The sequence below is a fragment of the Pristiophorus japonicus genome, chromosome 17 (genome assembly GCF_044704955.1).
Source record: "Pristiophorus japonicus isolate sPriJap1 chromosome 17, sPriJap1.hap1, whole genome shotgun sequence".
Lineage (NCBI taxonomy): Eukaryota > Metazoa > Chordata > Chondrichthyes > Pristiophoridae > Pristiophorus > Pristiophorus japonicus.
This window is the reverse complement of record NC_091993.1, coordinates 120,150,646-120,167,271: the sequence shown is the minus strand read 5'-3', so window position 1 is coordinate 120,167,271 and position 16,626 is coordinate 120,150,646.

Below are 16,626 nucleotides of genomic sequence, written 5' to 3'. Positions count from 1 at the left end.
ATTTAATTTGCCAGCCATGACTTCCAAGAGGAGAAGTGCTGTGATGTTTCTTCTGGGTGCATACAGATGATTGAGTGTTAAACTCCAGGACATTATTCAACCCTGACCAGTCCATTCCACAAATTACATTTCCTGGTCCCAACAGGACTGAGTCCATTGTGATCTGTACAGCATTAGATCATCTCTGTCTATACTCATCCCCATAACATTCAATCTATTTTGTACTCGGATAATCGACCGGCTCTTTACTAATAGAGTTCACTGATATGCCATTAACTATCTTTTAAGGAAGTCTACATTAATGTGGGAAAAGAAGGTGTCTCTCTGCAGTCTGACTCGAAGCTTGTGAATTTTGCAGTGTGCTGACATGGATTGAGAACTGGTTGTCAGACAGGAAGCAAAGAGTAGGAGTAAATGGGTACTTTTCAGAATGGCAGGCAGTGACTACTGGGGTACCGCAAGGTTCTGTGCTGGGGCCCCAGCTGTTTACATTGTACATTAATGATTTAGACGAGGGGATTAAATATAGTATCTCCAAATTTGCGGATGACACTAAGTTGGGTGGCAGTGTGAGCTGCGAGGAGGATGCTATGAGGCTGCAGAGTGATTGGATAGGTTAGGTGAGTGGGCAAATGCGTGGCAGATGAAGTATAATGTGAATAAATGTGAGGTTATCCACTTTGGTAATTAAAAACAGAGAGACAGACTATTATCTGAATGGTGACAGATTAGGAAAAGGGAAGGTGCAACAAGACCTGGGTGTCATGGTACATCAGTCATTGAAGGTTGGCATGCAGGTACAGCAGGCGGTTAAGAAAGCAAATGGCATGTTGGCCTTCATAGCGAGGGGATTTGAGTACAGGGGCAGGGAGGTGTTGCTACAGTTGTACAGTGCCTTGGTGAGGCCACACCTGGAGTATTGTGTACAGTTTTGGTCTCCTAACTTGAGGAAGGACATTCTTGCTATTGAGGGAGTGCAGCGAAGATTCACCAGACTGATTCCCGGGATGGTGGGACTGACCTATCAAGAAAGACTGGATCAACTGGGCTTGTATTCACTGGAGTTCAGAAGAATGAGAGGAGACCTCATAGGAACGTTTAAAATTCTGACGGGTTTAGACAGGTTAGATGCAGGAAGAATGTTCCCAATGTTGGGGAAGTCCAGAACCAGGGGTCACAGTCTAAGGATAAGGGGTAAGCCATTTAGGACCGAGATGAGGAGAAACTTCTTCACCCAGAGAGTGGTGAACCTGTGGAATTCTCTACCACAGAAAGTAGTTGAGTCCAATTCACTAAATATATTCAAAAGGGAATTAGATGAAGTCCTTACTACTCGGGGGATCAAGGGGTATGGCGAGAAAGCAGGAAGGGGGTACTGAAGTTTCATGTTCAGCCATGAACTCATTGAATGGCGGTGCAGGCTAGAAGGGCTGAATGGCCTGCTCCTGCACCTATTTTCTATGTTTCTATGTCTATGTTTCTATCTCCTCCAGCACTGTGACCATGGTTCAAATCACACCATGTGTGAGCGGCCTGGATTCTCACTTGTGGTGTGATGCAGGGGCTGATGTACAGGCTATACATCGGAAGTAATGGAAATTGTATTGAGCTAATAGCTGGAGCCAATAATGTGATCCTCCAAGCCTATACCCAGCTGCGGGAAATGGTAGCATAGTTGTTATGTTACTGGACTGTTAATCCAGAGGCCTGGACTAATGATCCAGAGACGTGAGTTCAAATCCCAGCATGGGGAAATTTAAATTCAGTTAATTAAATAAATCTGGAATAAAAAGCTGGAACGAAACTACCGGTTTGTCATTAAAAACTCCACCTGGTTCACGACTGTCCTTTATCTGGTCTGGTCTGAAGGAGCATCATGGTGGCCTGACGATGTGTGTGCGCACTAGGTCCGTGCAGCAGAGCTGGTCTCCAGTCGTCTTGGTTAACCCTTGCCACTGGACCAAGACCTAGCTCTGTCAAGTCCGTGTGGTGGCTGGTGTGCAACGACCACCACACGTTAAAAAAATCCACGCACAGGCATCTTCTACCCTTCAAGATTTAGTTCGGGATCCGGAATATTAGGTCCTTCATTGAAATACCTGTGAACTTTTTGATGGGGGAAGCAAGTCATCCTCGATTCGAGGGACTGCCTATGATGATGATGATGATGATGGTCTAAATGTGACTCCAGACCTACAGCAGTGTGATTAGCCTCTGAAGTGGACCAGCAAGCCACTCATTGTAATAAACAGCTATGAGAAACAATAAGAACAGCACTGTGTGGGAGTACCTTCATTTCACGGACTGCAGCGGTTCAAGAAGGCGGCTCACCACCACCTTCTCAAGGGCAATTAGGGATGGGCGCACCCCATGAATGAATGAAAAAAAGCTGCATAATGTGCCCCTCCCACCCTATAACAGCTGCCAGGAATGATAGCCATACTCACTCGCTAGACTCAAATATAAAGAATTGCCATTTGAATGAGGTACCAATGTCAATGCCTGTTTTACTGTATCCAGCTCCGATAGACGGGCCACATCGTCCGCATGCCCGATACTAGACTCCCGAAACAAGCGCACTACTCCGAGCTCCAACACGGCAGGCGAGCCCCAGGCTGGCAGAGAAAACCTTTCATGGATGGCCCTCGAAGCCTCCTTGAAAAAAATGTAACATCCCCACCGACTCTTGGGAATCCCTGGCCCAAGACTACTCAAACTGGAGGAGAAGCATCCGGGCAGGCACCGAACGCCTCGAGTCTCATCACCAGGAGCACACGGAAGCCAAGTACAAACAGCGGAAGGAGCGTACAACAACCCAAGCCCCCCGCCCACCCGTCCCTCCAACCACCGTCTGCCCTACCTGTGACAGAGACTGTCGGTCCCATCAGTCACCTGAGAACTCATTAGTGTGGAAGCAAGTCATCCTCGACTCCGAGGGACTGCCTGAGAGAGAAGAGTAGAGTCGAGTGAAAAATGAAGTACACAAAAAAGAAAGAAAACAAAAGTGGTGGTGGTTTGCGAGAGACAAACCCCGTTGAGTGCAAAGCAGTGATATAACGCAAATATGTGTTTTATAAGCAATGTCTCAAAGCACATAGTAACTGAAGAATAAATGTGTGTACCACGACACAAGCCAAGGCCAATCACTGGAATGGATGCTGCGAGGTTACTACGTTACTATGTTACTACGATAAATGCAAGTTGTTATTATGAAAGTTGTGTACGAAATTATGACGGGCCCAGATAGAGTGGATAGCTTGGCCCTGTTTCCCTTAGCAGAGGGGTCAATAACCAGTGGGCATAGATTTAAAGCCAGGCGCTCCTTAAAACCTACCTCTTTGACCAAGCATTTGGTCACCTGCCCTAATTTCTCCTTATGCAGCTCGGTGTCATATTTTTTAATCTCGTAATACTCCAGTTGAGCGCCTTGGGACGTTTCACTATGTGAAAGGCGCCATATAAATAAATGTTGTTGTTGTTGTTGAAGCATCAAGACAACATGTGCACAGCAAGCTCCCACAACTAGCAATGAGATAAAAGACCAGATAATCTGTTTTAGTGAAATAAAAACAGAAAATGCTGGAAACACTCAGCGGGTCAGGCAGCATCTGTGGAGAGAGAAGCAGCGTTAACGTTTCAGATCGATGACCCTTCGTCAGAACTGAAAAAAGTTAGAGATTTAACAGATTTTAAGAAAGTGTAGAGGCAGGGAAAGGGTGGTGGGGAAGAAGGTCTGTGATAGGGTGGAAGCCAGGAGTGATTAAATGAAAAAGAGGTAAGATAGTACAAAGCAAAAGTCGATGGTAATGGGACAAGTAAAGAAACAACAGATGAGTCTAGACGAGGTGTAAATGGGAATGGCATTTGATGAAAGGTTATTGATCTGAAATGTTAACTCTGTTTCTTTCTCCACAGATGCTGCCTTTTATTTCAGATTTCCAGCATCTGCAGTATTTTGTAATCTGTTTTAGTGATGTTGGTTGAAAGATAAATTTTGGCCAAAGTCCAGCTCCGAGCAGAGGTTTATTGGCCGACTAAATCACACTCAACTGGAGTGAGACTCACTCATTTTGGTTTACATAAATCTAGACACTCCAGTGCAGTGCTGAGGGAGTGCCACACTGTCGGAGGTGCCATCTTTTGGATGAGACGTTAAACCGAGGCCCCGTCTGCCCCCTCAGGTGGACGTAAAAGATCCTATGGCACAACTTCCAAGCAGAGCAGCAGCATTATCTCCGGTGTCCTGGGCCAATATTTATCCCTCAATCAACATAACAAAAAACAGATTATCTGGTCATTATCACATTGCTGTTTGTGGGAGCTTGCTGTGCGCAAACTGGCTGCCGCGTTTCCCACATTACAACAGTGACTACACTTTTTAAAAAGTACTTCATTGGCTGTAAAGCGCTTTGAGATGTCCGGTGGTTGTGAAAGGCGCTATATAAATCCAAGTCTTTCTTTTATTCATATTTGCAGTATCTCACTCTTAATGAACAAAGCTCCTCATATTTAATGAGGTCGGTGCTCTGTCTCACTCCTTTTTGATCCTCTACCAACCTGACCCTGCCACACAGCACTGCCCCCCCCCCCCCCCCCCCCCACAGCCATCAAAATCCACGGCGCAGCCTTGGACAACGTAGACCACTTTCCATACTTTGGGAGCCTATTATCAGCAAGGGCAGACATCGACGATGAGGTCCAACATCGCCTCCAGTGTGCCAGCGTAGACTTTGGTCGCCTGAGGACGAGAGTGTTCGAAGACCAGGACCTCAAATCTGGCACCAAGCTTATTGTGTACAGGGCTGTAGTGATAACTGCCCTCCTGTATGGCTTAGAGACATGGACCATATACAGTAGACACCTCAAATTGCTGGACAAATATCACCAACGATGTCTCCGCAAGATCCTGAAAATCCCCTGGGAGGAAAGACGCACCAATGTCAGTGTTCTCGATCAGGCCAACATCCCCAGCATTGAAGCACTGACCACACTTGACCAGCTCCGTTGGGCAGGCCACATCGTCCGCATGCCCAACACAAGACTCAGCAAGCGATCCCCAGGTGGGCAGAGTAAATGTTTCAAGCATATCCTCAAAGCCTCCCTGATAAAGTGCAACATCCCCACCGACACCTGGGAATCCCTGGCCAAAGACCGCCCTAAGTGGAGGAAGAGCATCCGGGAGGGCGCTGAGAACCTCGTCGCCGAGAGCATGCAGAAATCAAGCGCAGGCGGCGGAAGAAGTGTGCGGCAAACCAGGCTCCCCACCCACCCTTTCCTTCAACCACTGTCTGTCCCACCTGTGACAGAGACTGTAATTCCCATATTGGACTGTACAGCCACCTGAGAACTCACTTTTAGAGTGGAAGCAAGCCTTCCTCGATTTCGAGGGACTGCCTATGATGATGGTCACTCCTTTTTGGTTGTAAATCTCATTGCTAACATCTACCCAATGGGTTTGGTGGTTCTAGGACAGTGTAGGTAGAGGCCTCAAGCATATCCGCCAGATCTTCACAGCTGGGAATATCGCAACGGTACTGAGAGACCGTTAAAGGGAAGGAAAAAAACCCACTTACTGAGCTTGACAGCACGCGGGGACCAAATTAGTATCACTGGAGATCATTAACCCAGGGTGCTTCAGCTATTGTGTCATTTCAATTGTACATGTGTTAATTCAACTCCCTCACACATCACGTTTAGTTGCTCCTTCAGCCAGAAATCGAAGCAGAAAAAATACAATTATAATTCATTAACATTAATTTCCACAATACGCCGTTCGAGTGTCAGCTTGGCTTTAGTTGATGGCACTCTTGCCTCGTGAGTCAGAAGGTTGTGGGTTCAAGTCCCACTCCAGGGACGTGAGAACATGAATCTAGGCTGACACTCCGGAATCATTAAACCTCTCTCGGCACCAGTTGGATGAAACACAAAGTAGTGTAAAATGGAGGTAATCTCCCACCAGCTGCGTAAGCGGGATTTAGCTGACTTCACACCTGAATTACATTGCACATCCTGAGCCAATGCAAGGCAGAAACCACCTTACTTTGAAGGAAACTCTGGCTTATCACGGTGCATCATCATCATCATCATAGGCAGTCCCTCGAAATCGAGGAAGATTTGCTTCCACTCTAACAATGAGCTCTTAGGTGACTGAACAGTCCAATACGGGAATTACAGTCTCTGTCACACGGTGGGACAGACAGTCGTTGAGGGAAAGGGTGGGTGGGACAGGTTTGCCGCACGCTCCTTACACTGCCTGCGCTTGGTTTCTGCATGCTCTCGGGGACGAGACTCTAGGTGCTCAGCGCCCTCCCGGATTCACTTCCACTTCGGGCGGACTTTGGCCAGGGATTCCCAGGTGTCGCTGGGGATGTTGCATTTATCAAGGAGGCTTTGAGGGTGTCCTTGAAACGTTTCCTCTGCCCACCTTGGGCTCGCTTGCCGTGTAGGAGTTCCGAGTAGAGCGCTTGCTTTGGGAGTCTTGTGTCAGGCATGCGGACAATGTGGCCCGCCCAGCGGAGCTGGTCGAGTGTGGTCAGTGCTTCGAGGCTGCATGGTGCAACGCTCCCATCAATGTGCTACTCTACTCCCATGTGCAATATATCAGTCACTCTGCATACTGGGCGTGGGATGCCTGTGTGTTAAATATATAATGCTCGCAGTATAAATTGTTCCTCATGTCGCAAAGTTCAAGGTAATTGGCAAAAGAACCAGAGGCGACATAAGGAATAAAAAAATTTAAGCAGCAAATTGTTGTGATCAGGAATGCACTGCCTAGTAGTATAGCATATTATTAGGCGGTCCCTTGTATCGAGGATGACCCGTTTCCACACCAAAAAGGGATGAGTGCACAGGTGTTTCAATGAGAGACCTGATATTCCGAGCTACATGTTGAAGGGTGGAAGATGCCTGTGTGTGGATTTTTTTAACGTGTGGTGGTCGTTGCACACCAGCCACCACACGAGCTTGACAGAGCGAGGTCTTGGTCCAGTGGCAAGGGTTAACCAGGACGACTGGAGACCAGCTCTGCTGCAGGGACCGAGTGCGCGCACATATCGCAGTGTGGGCTGGGCCCGTGCTGCCCCTGGGCCCTCGCCTCTTCTGGGCCCTGTAACTCACGCCTCTCCTGGGCCTCGATCTCTCACTGCTCCTCCACCCCGATCAAAAATGGAGCTGTCAGTAACAGGACATCAATTAGTCTCCTCTTATCTTTGAGACATCAAATATCGACACACTGTTATTTGAAATATCAAAATATTAAACTCCATATTCAATAATAACTTTCAAAAGGAAATTGGATTATACTTGAAGGGGAAAAAAACTTGCAGGGCTGTGGGCAATGTTCCCACTAATTATTTTTGTGTGTGTGTGTGCGGTCCCAGACATTGCGAATCCCCGTGACCTAACAGCTTCGAGGGGACGATGGCTATTGGGAGAGAGCAGGGGCATTGGGTCCGGGGAACTAATTGGGTAGCTCTTTCAAAAGAGCTGGCACAACCACAATTGGCCGAATGGTCTCCTTCTGTGCTTTATCATTCTCTGATAAACAAAAAATGTTGGTAGTGCACAATGCCTGAAAGATTTTGGACCAACATTAATCTATCCCTCTCTCAGACGCAGACCCATCTTCTGTAAGTTTCCCAGCATTTGCTGTTTGTTTTTTATATCTAGGCATAATAATTGGAACATAGAAACAGGAGTAGGCCATTCAGCCCCTCAGGCCTGCTCCGCCATTCAATCAGATTATGGCTGGTCTGTGGCTTAACTCCATTTACCTGCCTTGGTCCATATCCCTTAACACCGTTATCCAACAAAAATCTATCACACAGTTTCGAAATTTTCAATTGATCCCCCCAACCTAACATTTTTTGGGGGAGAGAGTTCCAGATTCCCATTACCCTTTGTGTGAAGAAGTGATTCCTGACATCACCCCTGAATGGCCTGGCTCTAATTTTAACGTTCTGGACTCCCCCCACCAGTTTCTTTCCATCTATCCTGTCAATTCTTTTAATCACCATTAAACACCTCAAGTAGATCACCCTTTAATCCTCTATACTCGAGGGAATAAAAACAAGCCTAGCCAGATGTTCGAACGTTTTGAGATTAATTTTCTTTCAAACGAGGAGGGGCATCAGCTCTAATGCCTGAAAGGAAAGGAACCGCAGGTACTGCACTAATGTTGCAGCCCCTGCCAACTGCAGAGATATGGTAGCCTTCCTACCACAGATCCCTACCACTTCTTAATTCGATTTCTCAGTCTGGGACTGGTCAGCACCTGCAATATTTTCAGCGGGGAGGGTAAGACAAACTGACTTGGTGTCAGTCTGCCAGAAATATATAGACATAAGAACATAAGAAATAGGAGCAGGAGTCGGCCATTTGGCCCCTCGAGCCTGCTTCGCCATTCAATAAGATCACGGCTGATCTGATCTTGGCCTCAACTCCACTTCCCTGCCCGCTCCCCATAACCCTTTACTCCCTTAGCATTCAAATATCTGTCTATCTCTACCTTAAATATATTCAATGACCCAGCCTCTACAGCTCTCTGGGGCAGAGAATTCCAAAGATTCACGACCCTCTGAAGGGCAAATGATATCCACTTTCAGAAAAAGGGGAGTGGATTGCGTCACCATTAAAATTTTAAATCTTGATTGCACTGGGCATGTTTGACACACTTCCGCCGTAACTCTGGTTACAAGTGAGTCTGGAGCTGCCAGTTCCGAGAGCACACAATCCCGTTGTGTGGGTTTCACCAGAAAGTCTCCCTCGCTCACACGGCTGAATAGAATTTCACAGCAGCAATCAAAAGCTTGATGACAAAAGGCTTTTTTCCCCACACAATTTAACCTTGACCCTCTCCCTGCCTGCCCAAACCACTTACACTCTGGGAGTCTTGTGTCTTTAAAAAAAATGTTTTAATCAAGCGATCAAGTTTTTTTGTGCAGTTGAATCAAGCCCTACCAATAAATGTCGTTGCATTGTTTTGGGGGGGCTCAGGGGGAGGGGGAAGAAAGTGACAAGTATTTTAAAAGGAAAAAGAATAAGAGGAACCGTGAAAGAGGAAAGACTAAATAGCAGCTTTTTCAAAAGCCGCAGAGGAAATAGTCAAAAGTGCCATTCGGTCGTTTAGGAATCCAATTGCCTGAAAGCAATGGGTTTTTCTTGTATAAAATTATGTTGATTGTGCTGGTGGAGAAAGCCAGGGACAAACACTCGCTGCCTCTCGCAAGAGCTGACAAGGGAAGTGCTTGGAGAAGAGAGATTAGTATTCAGAGCGCTAACCAATGGGCCTTGCCTCAGGGCAGCCTGGCATTGTCCAAGGCACTCGATTTTTAGCTTTGAGACTATTTCCCACAACGCAGAACAGAATTTCTTTTTATTTTCCTTTTAAAAGCCTTTCCAAACCGCGTACAAACTAGGCTTTTGAAAGGCTGCACAAAATAATACATCGCTTGACAGGATAGATGCAGAGAGGCTGTTTCCCCTCGCGGGGGGGCACTAGAACTAAGAGGCATAGTCTCAGAACAAGGGGTCGCCCATTTAAGACAGAGATGAAGAGGAATTTCTTCTCTCAGAGGGTGGTGAATCTTTGGAGTTCTCTGCCCCAGAGAGCTTGGAGGTTGGGTCATTGAATATATTTAAGGTGGAGATAAACAGATTTCTGAACGATAAGGGAGTCAAGGGTTATGGGGAGCGGGCAGGGAAGTGGAGTTGAGGCCAAGATCAGATCAGCCATGATCTTACTGAATGGCGAAGCAGGCTCAAGGGGCCAAATAGCCTACTCCTGCTCCTATTTCTTATGTTCTTATGTAAAACTATATAAGAAAGAAAAGAGTGAAGTAGTAAGAAGGAAAATATAGGATGTAGGGTGAAGGAAACTGAAGCAAGACCTTTGGGTTATCAATAGTAAAAAAAAAGGCAAAGGAATGTTACCCGGAGAGACTCATTCATCTACTGTGTACGAGCTCCTTTATCACTGCAGGCATTTGCTGTTCTACTGAAGCTATTGTATTGTATCAATTGAAGGTACACCTTGCTGAAAAAACATTTGGCATTTTTTGTGCTGAATATTGAGCCGCGACACAGTTCAAATGGTGCACGATTCAAAATTAGAGGGCAGAGGTAAAAAATTAAGAAATTAGACGGAAGAAAAGGAATGAATGCAACATTTTCCCCCTCAAATGGTAACAGAACTTGTCAAACAAGTTAACGGAGAAGGTCGTTGAAGAGAACAGTCAAGAACATAAGAGACGGGAGAAGGAATAGGCCACACAGACCCTCGAGCCTGCTCCGCCATTCAATAAGATCATGGCTGATCATCGACCTCAATTATACCTTCCTGCTCGAAGCCCATAATCCCGCGATTCACTTAATATCCAAACATCTATTGATCTCAGTCTTGAATGTACTCAACGACTGGGCACCCACAGCCCTCTGGGGTAGTGAATTCCAAAGATTCACAGCCATCTGAGTGAAGAAGTTTCTCCTCATCTCAGTCCGAAATGGCCGACCCCCTTATTCTGAGACTGTGACCCCTGGTTCTGGACTCCCCAGCCAGAGGAAACATCCTCCCAGCATCTATACTGTCAAACCCCTTAAGAATTTTATATGTTTCAATGAGATCACCTTTCATTCTACTAAACTCTAGGGAATACAGGCCTAGTCTACTTAATCTCTCCTTATAAGACAATCCCCCCATCCCAGGAATCAGACTAGATTCATAGAAATGTTTCAGCGCAGAAATAGTTCATTCTACCATGGGCCTAGAATCTGGTTTGTGCCCGAATTTCCTTCATTTGCTTATTACCAGCGATCTGGGGGCACCAGTTGTGGACCCAGAGGCAGCTCACTGGTCTTGGGGGCAGCAATATCGGTTGCTTTGGACAAGTTACAATAGTAGCAAAAAGAAATGAGTTCTAACCCTAATCCCTAGCCTCAACCTTATTACGATATGCCTAACCTAAACCCAAACCCAAACACTAACCCGAAACTTTAAATCCTAACCGTAACTCCAGCTCCTAACCACTAACCCTAAACTCTAACCCTAAACACTAACCCTAAACTCAACCCCTAACTACTGACCCTAATTCTTAACCTCAACCACTACCCCAAAACTCTAAATCATGCAGTGTAAAAAGCGCAATGCAGAGTCAGCTGCAAGTGTTAATAGTCATTGTGACATCGTTGGTGATCATTGTGACATCATCGGTGATCATTGTGATGTAATTGATCATTGCGATGTCACTGATGATCATTGTGATGTCATTAATGTTCATTGTGATGTCATTGAGCATTGCGATGTCACTGATGATCATTGTGATGTTAGTGATCGTTGTGACATCATATAGGATCATTGTGATGTCATCGGTGATCATTGTGGTTAGTGATCATTGTGACATCATCGATGATCATTGTGATGTTGTTAGTGATCATTATGATGTCATTGATCATTGTGATGTCACTGATGATCATTGTGACGTTGTCAGTGATCGTTGTGATGTCATTGATCATTGTGATGGCATCGTTGATCATTGTGACATCATTGATGGTGCAGGTCGGCCACATTGCCAATAGTTGCTCCGTAAAAAATATCTAATTTCAACCTTTGTTATAATTATTCGGCTCTCCAAACCAAAGTACTGAGAAATATACAAAAGTAGAGTCCCCACTTCCATAAAATGGAGAACTTGCTCGCAGAGACACACCCCACTAACACATCCCCTGGACTAAACAGAGAACGTGGCTAATGTTTCCAACAGCCATGACTGAGGAACCCTCAACGATGGCTGGGGACACTGGAAACCCTGCTGCTGCTTATCCAGTTAGGACCGAACCTAACGAGTAGGGCACTGGCTTACAGAGTTAGCTGGAGCCCAGTGGGAAGAGCCCCAGCACCCCAGTGACAACCCTACAAATCCTCTCACTGTTCTGAGCTGTGAGTCACTCGTCAACTGTGCACTGGAGCACTGCGCACTTGCCCGGCTCAGCTACTGAGCTTGCCATAGAGGATCACCTCCAGCCCAATCTCTCATCACAGCATGTAATCTAAGAGACAACGTTACCTCAAAGAGACAACTCACTGTGAAACATCTATCGTCCTGTACACAATGTGCATAGGTGATCGATATCCCAACAGATCAGGCTATTTCAGCGATCAGTGAGGCAGAGTCCATTTTATCTTCTGACGCCCTGTGACACAACAACAACTTGTATCTATATAGCACGTTCAACGTAGTGAAACATCCCAAGGCGCTTCACAGGAGTATTATAAGATAAAAGATTTGGCACCAAGCCGCATAAGTAAAAACTAGAACAGATGACCAAATTCTTAGTCAAAGAGAGAGGTTTTAAGGAGCATCTTGAAGGAGGAAAGAGAGGTGGAGAGGTTTAGGCAGGAAGTTCGAGAGCTTGGGGCCTAGGCAATAGAAGGCAAGGCCACCAATGGTTGAGCGATTATAATCAGCACCAGTGTTCCCTCTAAATTGCATTTACTGTGTTTGGCTTGTTTAGTTCAATGCACGGTCCCTTTAAATTTCTGTACATGCACAGTATTTCAAATGGAATGGTTTGTGAGGAGCCTGTGCAGTATCTTGCAGAAGGGAACCATGTACTTGATTCCGTAGACATGTACTTGAACTGTGATCCCAAAGATTAAGTGAGCTCAAACCTTGTATGGACAATCCTTTTTTTGTTATTCGTGGAATGTGGGCATCGCTGGCAAGCATTTATTGCCCATCGCTAATTGCCCTTGAGAAGGTGGTGGTGAGCCGCCTTCTTGAACCGCTGCAGTCCGTGCGGTGAAGATGCTCCCACAGTGCTGTTAGGGAGGGAGTTCCAGGATTTTGATCCAGCGACGATGAAGGAACGGCCGATATACTTCCAGGTCGGGGTGGTATGTGCCTTGGAGGGGAATTTGGAGGTGGTAGTGTTCCCATGCCAGTTCCTGCATATTTCATTCACTCTCTCCACAATAAGTCGACAGAACAACTAGGAAAGCATTTCCCTAATGTCTAGGAATAAAACAGAAAATTCTGGAAATCAGGCAGAATCTGTGGAGAGAGAAATAGAATTAACAACATTTCAAGGTCGATGACATTTCGTCAGAACTGAATGCGTGTCTAGGGCTGGGTTACTAGAGCGAATGTTTGTGGCGGAGGAGCGACGAGAGATCGTGGCGGAGGTGCGGCAAATGAGGGTACGGGACCCAGAAGAGCCAAGGGCCCAGGGGCAGCACGGGCCAGCCCACACTGCGATATGTGTGCGCACTAGGTCCATGCAGCAGAGCAGGTCTCCAGTCGTCCTGGTTAACCCTTGCCACTGGGTAAAGGCTGAGCTCTGTCGAGCCCGTGTGATGGCTGGTGTGCAACGGTCACCACACGTGAAAAAAATCCACGCACAGACATCTTCCACCCTTTAATTGGAGTTCAGGACTGGAACATCGGGTCCTTCATCTGTGAACTCTTGTGGAAGCAAGTCATCCTCGTTCGAGGGACTGCCTATGATGATGATGACTAGAGGCACTTTTCTGAGCTGAGGTGCGTACACAGTCAGTGTCCCAGACCAGAACATTGGGGGTACCTGCTATGACCCAGATAAAAAGCAGCTGCTTAGAAAATAGTTCTTCTGTGCATGAGCAACCTGCTCTATCAGACTTAGCCAAGTGCTATGTAAATCAAGCTGCACTTACCGATGGGATCAATATTCTGAACTTAGCTATGCTACACCTCTTACTGACCTCATTCCCCAAAGATGTTGGGAAATTCAGAATAATATCACATGAATACATAACAGAAATGTCAAAGTTCAGCACAGAATAAGAGAATGCTGTGTGGGGGAATGTTAAATATGGAGAATGTTGTCACCAGGACAATAATCTGATAAAATATGATAAGACTATGTCAAAGCACGAAACTTTAATCTAAATATTGTAGGGACTGATAAAAAAATTCCACGATGCCGAAAATCACTCAGAGAGATTTTCATCTTCACTGCCTGAGCAATAATCTGCCAGAGCAGATTGACAAGCCTTTTACAGAACCCAGCTGACTACTTTCATTGATTTCAATAGGCTGGAAATCAGGCAGGTTCCATAAAGTACAGTTATAAAAGAAAAAGAAAAAAAGACGCATTTATATAGCGCCTTTCACAACCTCAGGATTCCCCAAAGCGCTTTACAGCCAATGAAGCACTTTTGGAGTGTAGTCGCTGTTGCAATGTGGGAAACGCGGCAGCCAATTTGCGCACAGCAAGCTCCCACAAAGAGCAGTGAGACAAATGATCAGATCGTCTGTTTTACATGTTGGTTGGGGGATAAAGTTGGCCAGGACACCGGGGAGAACTCCCCTGATCTTCGAAATAGTGTCATGGGATCTTTTACGTCCACCTAGGAGAGCTGACAGAGTCTCGGTTTAATGTCTCTTCTGAAAGACGGCATCTCCAACAGTGCTGCACCCCATCAGTACTGCACAGGTGTGTCAGCCTAGATTTTTGTGCCTATGACCTTCTAATTCAGAGGCGAGAGTGCTACCATTTAATCACTGCTGACTCCGTAGAAGGCTAGAGGTGAGAGAAGGATCTTAAACATAAGTTATTATTTTTAAAAGGAGAAAGATTGCAAAGTGCTGCAGTACAACAGGTCCTGGGGGTACTTGTGCATGAAACACAAAAGGAAAGTATGCAGGTACAGCAAGTGATCAGGAAGGCCAATGGAATCTTGGCCTTTATTGCAAAGGGAATGGAATATAAAAGCAGGGAAGTCTTGCTACAGTTATACAAGGTATTGGTGAGGCCACACCTGGAATACTGTGTGCAGTTTTAGTTTCCATTTTTACGAAAGGATATACTTGCTTTGGAGGCAGTTCAGAGAAGGTTCACTAGGTTGATTCCGGGGATGAGGGGGTTGACTTATGAGGAAAGGTTGAGTAGGTTGGGCCTCTACTCATTGGAATTCAGAAGAATGAGAGGTGATCTTATCGAAACGTATAAGATTATGAGGGGGCTTGACAAGGTGGATCCAGAGAGGATGTCTCCACTGATAGGGGAGACTAGAACTGGAGGGAATGATCTTAGAATAAGGGCCCGCCCATTTAAAACTGAGATGAGGAGAAATTTCTTCTCTCAGACAGAGGGTTGTAAATCTGTGGAATTCGCTGCCTTAGAGAGCTGTGGAAGCTGGGACATTGAATAAATTTAAGACCGAAATAGACAGTTTCTTAAACGATAAGGGGTTATGGGGAGTGGGCAGGGAAGTGGACCTGAGTCCATGATCAGATCAGCCATGATCTTATTGAATGACGGAGCAGGCTCGAGGGGCCATGTGGCCTACTCCTGCTCCTATTTCTTATATTCTTATAGCATAATAAAAAAAATGCGACTTTGTGTTAAAATATTTCCCCTTTATTAAGTCACAAACCTTTTTTATTTACTCACGGGATATGGATGTCGCTGGCAAGGCCGGCATTTATTACCCATCCCCAATTGCCCCTGAAAATGTGGTGGTGCGCCTTCTTGAACTACTGTAATTTGTGTGGGTAGCTTTTCATGGCAGCTTTGATACAACTGAGTGGCTTGTTGGGCCATTTCAGAGGGCAGTTAAGAGTCAAACACATGGGTTTGGAGTCACAGATAGGCCAGAACGGGTAAAGACAGCAGATTTCCTTCCCTAAAGGAATCTGATGAAAGGACACCAGTGAACAAGTTGGATATTTAACAACAACAGCAACTTATATTTATATAGCGCCTTTTTAAAGTGGTGAAATGTCCCAGGGCGCTTCACAGGAGTATTATGAGATAAGAAATTTGACACCGAGCCGCATAAGTAGAAATTAGCGGAGGTGAGCATCATCATCATCGTAGGCAGTCCCTCAGAGTCGAGAAAGACTTGCTTCCACTCTAAAAACAAGTTCTCAGGTGACTGTACAGTCCAATATGGGAATTACAGTCTCTGTCACAGGTGGGACAGACAGTGGTTGAGGGAAAGGGTGGGTGGGGAGTCTGGTTTGCCTGCGCTTGGTTTCTGCATGCTCTCAGCGACGAGGTTCAAGGTGCTCAGCGTCCTCCCGGATGCTCTTCCTCCTCTTTGGCCAGGGACTCCCAAGTGTCGCTGGGGATGTTGCTGTTTATCAAGGAGGCTTTGAGGGTGTCCTTGAAACATTCCCTCTGCCCACCTGGGGCTTGCTTGCTGTGTAGGAGTTCTGAGTAGAGTGCTTGCTTTGGGAGTCTCGTGTCAGGCATGCGGACAATGTGGCCCGCCCAACAGAGCTGGTCGAGTGTGGTCAGTGCTTCGATGCTGGGGATGTTGGCCTGAGAGAGAACACTGACATTGGTGTGTCTGTCCTCCCAATGGATTTGCAGGATCTTGCGGAGTCAGCCCTGGTGGTACTTGTCCAGCATTTTGAGATGTCTGCTGTACATCGTCCATATATCTGAGTCATATTGGAGGGCGGGTATGGCTACTGCCCTGTGGACCATAAACTTGGTGCCATATTTGAGGTCCTGGTCTTCAAACATTCTTTTCCCCAGGCGACTGAAGGCTGCACTGGTGCACTGGTGGCGGTGTTGGACCTCATCGTCAATGTCTGCCCTTGCTGATAGTAGGCTCCTGAGGTATGCAAAATGGTCCACGTTGTC